The following is an 11,079-nucleotide window of genomic DNA, read 5'->3' on the forward strand; positions in this document are numbered from 1 at the left end:
GATGCTGCCACAGTGTGTACGGTAGGATGCTGCCACAGTGTGTAAAGTAGGATGCTGCCACAGTGTGTAAAGTAGGATGCTGCCACAGTGTTTAAAGTAGGATGCTGCCACAGTGTGTAAAGTAGGATGCTGCCACAGTGTGTATGGTAGGATGCTGCCACAGTGTGTAAAGTAGGATGCTGCCACAGTGTGTATGGTAGGATGATGCCACAGTGTGTAAAGTAGGATGCTGCCACAGTGTGTAAAGTAGGATGCTGCCACAGTGTGTATGGTAGGATGCTGCCATACTGTGTACGGTAGGATGCTGCTACAGTGTGTACGGTAGGATGCTGCCACAGTGTGTACGGTAGGATGCTGCCACACTGTGTACGGTAGGATGCTGCCACAGTGTGTATGGTAGGATGATGCCACAGTGTGTAAAGTAGGATGCTGCCACAGTGTGTATGGTAGGATGCTGCCACAGTGTGTAAAGTAGGATGCTGCCACAGTGTGTATGGTAGGATGCTGCCACACTGTGTACGGTAGGATGCTGCTACAGTGTGTAAAGTAGGATGCTGCCACAGTGTGTACGGTAGGATGCTGCCACACTGTGTACGGTAGGATGCTGCCACAGTGTGTATGGTAGGATGCTGCCACAGTGTGTAAAGTAGGATGCTGCCACAGTGTGTACGGTAGGATGCGGCCACAGTGTGTACGGTAGGATGCTGCCACAGTGTGTACGGTAGGATGCTGCCACAGTGTGTACGGTAGGATGCTGCCACAGTGTGTAAAGTAGGATGCTGCCACAGTGTGTAAAGTAGAATGCTGCCACAGTGTGTAAGGTTAGGATGCTGCCACAGTGTGTAAAGTAGGATGCTGCCACAGTTTGTATGGTAGGATGCTGCCACAGTGTGTATGGTAGGATGCTGCCACACTGTGTACGGTAGGATGCTGCCACAGTGTGTAAAGTAGGATGCTGCCACAGTGTGTATGGTAGGATGCTGCCACAGTGTGTATGGTAGGATGCTGCCACACTGTGTACGGTAGGATGCTGCTACAGTGTGTACGGTAGGATGCTGCCACAGTGTGTATGGTAGGATGCTGCCACAGTGTGTATGGTAGGATGCTGCCACAGTGTGTACGGTAGGATGCTGCCACAGTGTGTACGGTAGGATGCTGCCACAGTGTGTAAAGTAGAATGCTGCCACAGTGTGTATGGTAGGATGCTGCCACAGTGTGTAAAGTAGGATGCTGCCACAGTGTGTATGGTAGGATGCTGCCACAGTGTGTATGGTAGGATGCTGCCACAGTGTGTACGTTCGGCCTCTGTCTTCAATTCAGTGATGACAGTCAATTAGTCAAAATAAAGCGCTCACAATTGCTCTCAATCTCTCTCTCTCTCATTCTTTCTCACACAATAGCCCTCTCTATAATTTATAGGATGCTGCCACAGTGTGTATGGTAGGATGCTTCCACAGTGTGTAAAGTAGGATGCTGCCACAGTGTGTATGGTAGGATGCTGCCACACTGTGTACGGTAGGATGCTGCTACAGTGTGTAAAGTAGGATGCTGCCACAGTGTGTACGGTAGGCTGCTGCCACACTGTGTACGGTAGGATGCTGCCACAGTGTGTATGGTAGGATGCTGCCACAGTGTGTAAAGTAGGATGCTGCCACAGTGTGTACGGTAGGATGCTGCCACAGTGTGTACGGTAGGATGCTGCCACAGTGTGTACGGTAGGATGCTGCCACAGTGTGTAAAGTAGGATGCTGCCACAGTGTGTAAAGTAGAATGCTGCCACAGTGTGTATGGTAGGATGCTGCCACAGTGTGTAAAGTAGGATCCTGCCACAGTGTGTATGGTAGGATGCTGCCACAGTGTGTATGGTAGGATGCTGCCACACTGTGTACGGTAGGATGCTGCTACAGTGTGTACGGTAGGATGCTGCCACAGTGTGTACGGTAGGATGCTGCCACACTGTGTACGGTAGGATGCTGCCACAGTGTGTACGGTAGGATGATGCCACAGTGTGTAAAGTAGGATGCTGCCACAGTGTGTATGGTAGGATGCTGCCACAGTGTGTAAAGTAGGATGCTGCCACAGTGTGTATGGTAGGATGCTGCCACACTGTGTACGGTAGGATGCTGCTACAGTGTGTAAAGTAGGATGCTGCCACACTGTGTACGGTAGGATGCTGCCACACTGTGTACGGTAGGATGCTGCCACAGTGTGTACGGTAGGATGCTGCCACAGTGTGTATGGTAGGATGCTGCCACAGTGTGTATGGTAGGATGCTGCCACAGTGTGTACGGTAGGATGCTGCCACAGTGTGTACGGTAGGATGCTGCCACAGTGTGTAAAGTAGGATGCTGCCACAGTGTGTAAAGTAGAATGCTGCCACAGTGTGTATGGTAGGATGCTGCCACAGTGTGTAAAGTAGGATGCTGCCACAGTGTGTATGGTAGGATGCTGCCACAGTGTGTATGGTAGGATGCTGCCACAGTGTGTACGTTCGGCCTCTGTCTTCAATTCAGTGATGACAGTCAATTAGTCAAAATAAAGCGCTCACAATTGCTCTCAATCTCTCTCTCTCTCACTCTTTCTCACACAATAGCCCTCTCTATAATTTATAGGATGCTGCCACAGTGTGTATGGTAGGATGCTGCCACAGTGTGTAAAGTAGGATGCTGCCACAGTGTGTATGGTAGGATGCTGCCACACTGTGTACGGTAGGATGCTGCTACAGTGTGTAAAGTAGGATGCTGCCACAGTGTGTACGGTAGGCTGCTGCCACACTGTGTACGGTAGGATGCTGCCACAGTGTGTATGGTAGGATGCTGCCACAGTGTGTAAAGTAGGATGCTGCCACAGTGTGTACGGTAGGATGCTGCCACAGTGTGTACGGTAGGATGCTGCCACAGTGTGTACGGTAGGATGCTGCCACAGTGTGTAAAGTAGGATGCTGCCACAGTGTGTAAAGTAGAATGCTGCCACAGTGTGTATGGTAGGATGCTGCCACAGTGTGTAAAGTAGGATCCTGCCACAGTGTGTATGGTAGGATCCTGCCACAGTGTGTATGGTAGGATGCTGCCACACTGTGTACGGTAGGATGCTGCTACAGTGTGTACGGTAGGATGCTGCCACAGTGTGTACGGTAGGATGCTGCCACACTGTGTACGATAGGATGCTGCCACAGTGTGTATGGTAGGATGATGCCACAGTGTGTAAAGTAGGATGCTGCCACAGTGTGTATGGTAGGATGCTGCCACAGTGTGTAAAGTAGGATGCTGCCACAGTGTGTATGGTAGGATGCTGCCACACTGTGTACGGTAGGATGCTGCTACAGTGTGTAAAGTAGGATGCTGCCACAGTGTGTACGGTAGGATGCTGCCACACTGTGTACGGTAGGATGCTGCCACAGTGTGTACGGTAGGATGCTGCCACAGTGTGTATGGTAGGATGCTGCCACAGTGTGTATGGTAGGATGCTGCCACAGTGTGTACGGTAGGATGCTGCCACAGTGTGTACGGTAGGATGCTGCCACAGTGTGTAAAGTAGGATGCTGCCACAGTGTGTAAAGTAGAATGCTGCCACAGTGTGTATGGTAGGATGCTGCCACAGTGTGTAAAGTAGGATGCTGCCACAGTGTGTATGGTAGGATGCTGCCACAGTGTGTATGGTAGGATGCTGCCACAGTGTGTACGTTCGGCCTCTGTCTTCAATTCAGTGATGACAGTCAATTAGTCAAAATAAAGCGCTCACAATTGCTCTCAATCTCTCTCTCTCTCACTCTTTCTCACACAATAGCCCTCTCTATAATTTATATTTCTGTCCATTGTCTCTCCGTATTGTCTGGCTGTGAATAGACACCATTTTAAAAAAGCCATTTGGTGTTTTGTTCAGTGTTGGTGAGAGGCGTTAGCTCGGAGGATTCTTTCTCTGTCTGTTTATTGAATGAGTTTGCTTCGGCAACTTCCTGCTTTTCAGGAAATTTCCTTTCCAGTACAGTGACTTATATTCAACCCTGTTATGTCAGAGGGCCAAGTGAGGGATGGATGTCGCCATAGTTATTTCCCACTATTCAATCCTCTCAGTTATACACATGTGCATGGCAGGTATGGGTTAAGGCTAAGGCTCGATTTTAATGGGCATCCAACTTGACCTAATTGACTGAACTATCCACTTCCTGGCCACGTTTACATGACCTCCAGACCCTAACTGTGACTTCTGACCTTTAACCTCTGACTCTGGTTCAGATACAATAACATAGAGACTCAGCTGTTTGGAAAGAGAGTCAGGAGTGATCCATGACTCTCTCTCTCACACACACACACACACACACACACACACACACACACACACTCACACACACACAAGGGATCCATGATTCGGAGTCACGATAACTAGGGTTATAACATTAAGATTAGGCACTTTTTGGATTGGGTTACCTGTTTGGGATAGGGGGCAGCATTTTCACGTTTGGATGAAAAGCGTGCCCAGAGTGAACTGCCTGCTACTCAGGCCCAGTTGCTAATATATGCACATTATTAGTAGATTTGGATAGAAAACACTCTGAAGTTTCTAAAACTGTTTGAATGATGTCGGTGAGTATAACAGAACTCATATGGCAGGCGAAAACCTGAGAAAAATCCAACCAGGAAGTGGGAAATCTGAGGTTAGTAGTTTTTCAAGTCATTGCCTATTGAATATGCAGTGTCTATGGGGTCAAATTGCACTTCCTAAGGCTTCCACTAGATGTCAACAGTCTTTAGAACCTTGTTTGATGCTTCTACTGTGAGGAGGGGGAATGAGAGCTGAATGAGTCCGAGGTCTGCCAGAGTGGCATGAGCTGATCACATTGCATTTCTACAGACAAAGGAATTCTCCGGTTTAAATATTATTGAAGATTTATGTTAAAAACATCCTAAAGAATGAATCTATACTTCGTTTGACATGTTTCTACGAACTGGAATATAACTTTTCATCGGAACTTTCGCCTGGACTTGCCCGCGCCTCGTGAATTTGGATTTGTGAACTGAACGCGCTAACAAAAGGAGGTATTTTGACATAAATTAGGGACTTTATCAAACAAATGAAACATTTATTGTGCAACTGGGATTCCTGGGAGTGCATTCTGATGAAGATCATCAAAGTTAAGTGAATATTTATAATGCTATTTCTGACTTGCGTTGACTCCACAACATGGTGGATATCTGTATGGCTTGTTTTGTTGTCTGAGTGCTGTACTCAGATTATTGCATGGTTTGCTTTTTTCCGTAAAAAAATTTTGAAATCTGACACAGCGGTTGCATTACGGAGAAGTATATCTCTAATTCTGTGCATAACACTTGCATCTTATATTCAAGTTTATGATGACTATTTCTGTAAATGGATGTGGCTCTCTGAAAATTCAGCAGATGTTTTCGAGGCACACCATTACTGAACAATAACGCGCCAATGTAAACAGAGATTTTTGGATATAAATATTAACTTTATCGAACAAAACATACATGTATTGTGTAACAGGAAGTCCTATGAGTGTCATCTGATGAAGATCATCAAAGGTCAGAGATTCATTTTATCTCTATTTCTGCTTTTTGTGACTCTTCTCTTTGGCTGGAAAATGGCTATGTGTGTTTTTGTGACTAGGCTCTGACCTAACATGATCATATGTTGTGCTTTCGCTGTAAAGCCTTTTTGAAATCGGACATGGTCGGTAGATTAACAAGAAGACAAGCTTTAATTTGGTGTATTGCACTTGTGAATGTATGAAAGTTACATATTTCAAAAATATATTTTTGAATTTCGCATGCTGCCTTTTCAGCGGAATGTTGACGAGCCATAAGAACCACTGACCATGACTGAACACGCAGTCTTCTGATCCAGACTCATGGTTTATATACCTATCCACCACCCCTGTCCACAATGCACTACCAAACACAAGCCTACTTATGGTAATAGCTCTCACTGTTCGTAATAGCACTCCAATTTCAACGTCAATCTAGAACGACCTGGCTGGATACATACCACAGTGTAAACACACATATGAGAGAGAGAGAGAGAGAGAGAGAGAGAGAGAGAGAGAGAGAGTCAGACATTCTACAGGAAGATTGAAATAAGTAGGTCAACAGAGGAGAGGATAGAGGGAGAGACGTGTTGAGAATGAGGGATGCTGTGACATTTACACAGAGAGAAAGGGAATGGGAAATGGAGGCAGAGAGAGAGAGGGAATGGGAAATGGAGGCAGAGAGAGAGGGAATGGGAAATGGAGGCAGAGAGTGAGGGAATGGGAAATGGAGGCAGAGAGAGAGGGAATGGGAAATGGAGGCAGAGAGAGAAAGGGAATGGGAAATGGAGGCAGAGAGAGAAAGGGAATGGGAATTCTACTTTAAGATATGTGTGTGTGTGTGTTTAAGATATATACAGTGGGGCAAAAAAGTATTTAGTCAGCCACCAATTGTGCAAGTTCTCCCACTTAAAAAGATGAGAGAGGCCTGTAATTTTCGTCATAGGTACACTTCAACTATGACAGACAAAAGGGGGGAAAAAATCCAGAAAATCACATTGTAGGATTTTGAATGAATTTATTTGCAAATGATGGTGGAAGATAAGTATTGTTTCCTTCCCAATATATGTCACTCTCTTTGGTTCCTTCCCCAAGCGTTATTTTTTCTGTTTCATGTCTGTGTGTTTCTTGTTTTGTATTATGTTCTGGTTACTTCATTTACAGGTTGTAATGCAACAAAATAGGAAAAACGCCAAGTGGGATGAATACTTTTGCAAGGCACTGTACGGTCACTGTGGGGACGACGTCATCGATGCACTTATTGATGAAGCCAATGACTGATGTAACACAGTCATGTAGCTTAGCATCAGCTTCATCTGATTACTTTTTTATTGATTGAGTCACTGGTACTTCCTGCTTTAATTTTTGCTTGTAAGCAGGAATCAGGAATCAGGAGGATATAATGATCAGATTTGCCAAATGGAGGGCGAGCTTCTGTGTGTGGAGTACAGGTGGTCTTGAGTTTTTTTCCCTCTGGTTGCACATTTAACATGCTGATAGAAATTTGGTATGACCGATTTAAGTTTCCCTGCATTAAAGTCCCCGGACACTAGGAGCGCCGCCTCTGGGTAAGCGTTTACCTGTTTGTTTATGGGGGAATACAGATCATTGAGTGCGGTCTTAGTGCCAGCATCAGTCTGTGTTGGTATATACACAGCTATGAGAAAAAAAAACAGATGAGAACTCTCTAGGTTGATAGTGTGGTCTACAGCTTATCATGACATACTCTACCTCAGGCAAGCAAAACCTCCAGACTTCCTTATATATTTTATATCGTGCACCAGCTGTTATTTACAAAAACACATACAGTGCCTTGCGAAAGTATTCGGCACCCTTGAACTTTGCACTTTGCAATAATTTTGCACGCCCAATTTTTCAGTTTTTGATTTGTTAAAAAAGTTTGAAATATCCAATAAATGTCGTTCCACTTCATGATTGTGTCCCACTTGTTGTTGATTCTTCACAAAAATATACAGTTTTATATCTTTATGTTTGAAGCCTGAAATGTGGCAAAAGGTCGCAAAGTTCAAGGGGGCCGAATACTTTCGCAAGGCACTGTAGTCCGCCGCCCCTTGTCTTACCAGACGCCGCTGTTCTATCCTGCCGATACAGTGTAGAACCAGCCAGCTGTATGTTGATAGTGTCATTATTCAGCCACGACTCTGTGAAGCATAAGATATTACAGTTTTGAATGTGGTAGTTTAATCTTCCGCGTAGGTCATCGATTTTATTTTCCAAAGATTGCACATTTGCTAGCAGAATGGAAGGATAGGAATTTGATAGGAACATGTAAAATATCAGCCTATTTCTCTGGCATCATCTTAACACAGGAAGTCACAATCCATTATTTATTTAGATGCTCAAGTCTCTCCTTCTTATTGGTGTTCTTTAGTAGTGGTTTATTTGCAGCAATTTGAACATGAAGGATTGATTCATACAATCTCCTCTGAACAGTTGATGTTGATGTGTCTGATACTTGAACTCTTAAGCATTTATTTGGGCTGCAATTTCAGAGGCTGGTAACTCTAATGGACTTATCCTCTGCAGCAGAGGTAACTCTGGGTCTTCCTTTCCTGTGGGGGTCCTCATGAGAGCCAGTTTCATCATAGCGCTTGATGGTTTTTGCGACTGCACTTGAAGAAACTTTCAAAGTTCTTGACATTTTCCGGATTGACTGACCTTCATGTCTTAAAGGAATGATGAACTGTTATTTCTCTTTGCTTATTTGAGCTGTTCTTGCCATAATATGGACTTGGTATTTCATCAAATAGAGCTATCTTCTGTATACCACCCCTACCTTGTCACAACACAATTGATTGGCTCAAACGCATTAAGAAGGAAAGAAATTCCACAAATTAGCTTTAAGAAGGCACACCTGTTAATTGAAATGCATTCCAGGTCACTACCTCATGAAGCTGGTTGAGAGAATGCCAAAGAGTGTGCAACACTGTCATCAAGGCAAAGGGTGACCATTTGAAAAACATTTTCAACCCTTTTTTTGGTTACTACATGATTCCATATGTGTTATTTCATAGTTGTGATGTCTTCACTATTATTCTACAATGTAGAAAATAGTAAAAATAAAGACAAAATGAGTCGGTGTTGTATTCTAAAACTTTTGACCGGTAGTTTCAAGTTTCATTGGTACAAGTGATAGGCATGGTATACATCGGCCAACTAAATGCTTAGTTGCAGGTTCTCAACGATGCAACAGCAATTTTTATTTTTCCTTTATTTAACTAGGCAAGTCAGTTAAGAACAAATTCTTATTTTCAATGACTGCCTAGGAACAGTGGGTTAACTGCCTGTTCAGGGGCAGAACGACAGATTTGTACCTTGTCAGCTCGGGGATTTGAACTTGCAACCTTCCGGTTACTAGTCCAACACGCTAACCACTAGGCTACCTGCCTCCTCTACACTCTAACCACTAGGCTACCTACCTCCTCTACACTCTAACCACTAGGCTACCTGCCTCCTCTACACTCTAACCACTAGGCTACCTGCCTCCTCTACACTCTAACCACTAGGCTACCTGCCTCCTCTACATTCTAACCACTAGGCTACCTGCCACCTCTACACTCTAACCACTAGGCTACCCTGCCTCCTCTACACTCTAACCACTAGGCTACCTGCCACCTCTACACTCTAACCACTAGGCTACCCTGCCGCCTCTACACTCTAACCACTAGGCTACCCTGCCTCCTCTACACTCTAACCACTAGGCTACCCTGCCTCCTCTACACTCTAACCACTAGGCTACCTGCCACCTCTACACTCTAACCACTAGGCTACCCTGCCGCCTCTACACTCTAACCACTAGGCTACCCTGCCTCCTCTACACTCTAACCACTAGGCTACCCTGCCTCCTCTACACTCTAACCACTAGGCTACCTGCCTCCTCTACACTCTAACCACTAGGCTACCTGCCTCCTCTACACTCTAACCACTAGGCTACCTGCCTCCTCTACACTCTAACCACTAGGCTACCTGCCTCCTCTACACTCTAACCACTAGGCTACCTGCCTCCTCTACACTCTAACCACTAGGCTACCTGCCACCTCTACACTCTAACCACTAGGCTACCCTGCCGCCTCTACACTCTAACCACTAGGCTACCCTGCCTCCTCTACACTCTAACCACTAGGCTACCCTGCCTCCTCTACACTCTAACCACTAGGCTACCCTGCCGCCTCTACACTCTAAGCCGTAATAAGAAATGACGAAAGAGAAGAATAGGAACATAAAGTCTCAGTAGAATATAATAAATATTTTAGCATCAGTATAATACAGGAAGTCACAATTTTTATAGTCCAATATTTATTTAGATGATCAATTTACTGTCTCCTCATAAACAAGGAAAGTAGGCATCACTAACACGGATGATACACACTCTCAAGGTAATGACGAGATAAACACACACACACACACACAGTCAAGCAGCCAAACACCACCGTACGGTACACACACACACACATCTTTGTTGGTGAAACAGCTTCAGCACTCGTACCACCAGATAACACTCCTGCCTGTGAGCTGGCCACCTGCGTCAGGGCTACACCAATGACACGGCTTCTCCATACGGCTACACCAATGACACGGCTGGATCTATGTGCTCCTCCAATGACGCGGCTGGATTTCTGCTCACTTCCTGGGTAGTGACTTTCATTCAACCAATCAAGGCTGGGCGGGCCACACTCTTTTTAGTGATTATCTCAGTGCTTGTCCTCTATGCCTCTCTCTCTCTCTCTCTCTCTCTCCTCTTCTCTCTCTCTCTCTCTCTCTCTCTCTCTCTCTCTCTCTCTCTCTCTCTCTCTCTCTTCTCTCTTCCCTCCATTTCTCTCTCCCTCTCTCTCATTCTCTCCCTCCATTTCTCTCTCCCTCTCTCTCATTCTCTCCCTCCATTTTTCTCTCCCTCTCTCTCTTTCTCTCTCCTTCCATTTCTCTCTCTCTCTCTCTTTCTCTCTCCTTCCATTTCTCTCTCCCTCTCTCTCATTCTCTCCCTCCATTTCTCTCTCTCTCTCTCTTTCTCTCTCCCTCCATTTCTCTCTCCCTCTCTCTCATTCTCTCCCTCCATTTCTCTCTCCCCTCTCTCTCATTCTCTCCCTCCATTTTCTCTCCCTCTCTCTCTTTCTCTCTCCTTTCCATTTCTCTCCTCTCTCTCTCCTTTCTCTCTCCCTCCATTTTTCTCTCCCTCTCTCTCTCTCTCTCCCACTACCTCTCTCTCCCCCACCTCTCTCTCCCCCTGTCTCTCAACACACACAGTCAGACACTCGTGTTCACACACATGCAGACCTTAATGTGGAAAACAAACCAGAAGATTGTATCCAAATGATTTTTTGCTATTTTTCTTCCAGGTGTTAAGTCATGATAAGACGTTTGTGTGAAATAGGTTTCCGATAGCTTGGATAGATAACGTGGATATTACAAGTGCTATTTCTATTTAAAGGGGCATTTAGATTAACGTCTGGGGTGGAATAATTTATTTTTTGCCTCTGTTCTCGAATGCATTCTCATATATTAAGGCGTAGTAGTAG

At 45.3% G+C, this 11,079-nt stretch overlaps 1 pseudogene; it reads left to right on the plus strand.

The window, feature by feature from the left end:
- The first annotated feature begins 9,924 nt into the window (after nucleotides 1-9,924).
- Nucleotides 9,925-11,079, plus strand: part of LOC109884256 (disks large-associated protein 3-like) — a 17,280-nt pseudogene continuing 16,125 nt past the window's right edge.

This window comes from Oncorhynchus kisutch, linkage group LG17 (genome assembly GCF_002021735.2).
Source record: "Oncorhynchus kisutch isolate 150728-3 linkage group LG17, Okis_V2, whole genome shotgun sequence".
Classification (NCBI taxonomy): domain Eukaryota; kingdom Metazoa; phylum Chordata; class Actinopteri; order Salmoniformes; family Salmonidae; genus Oncorhynchus; species Oncorhynchus kisutch.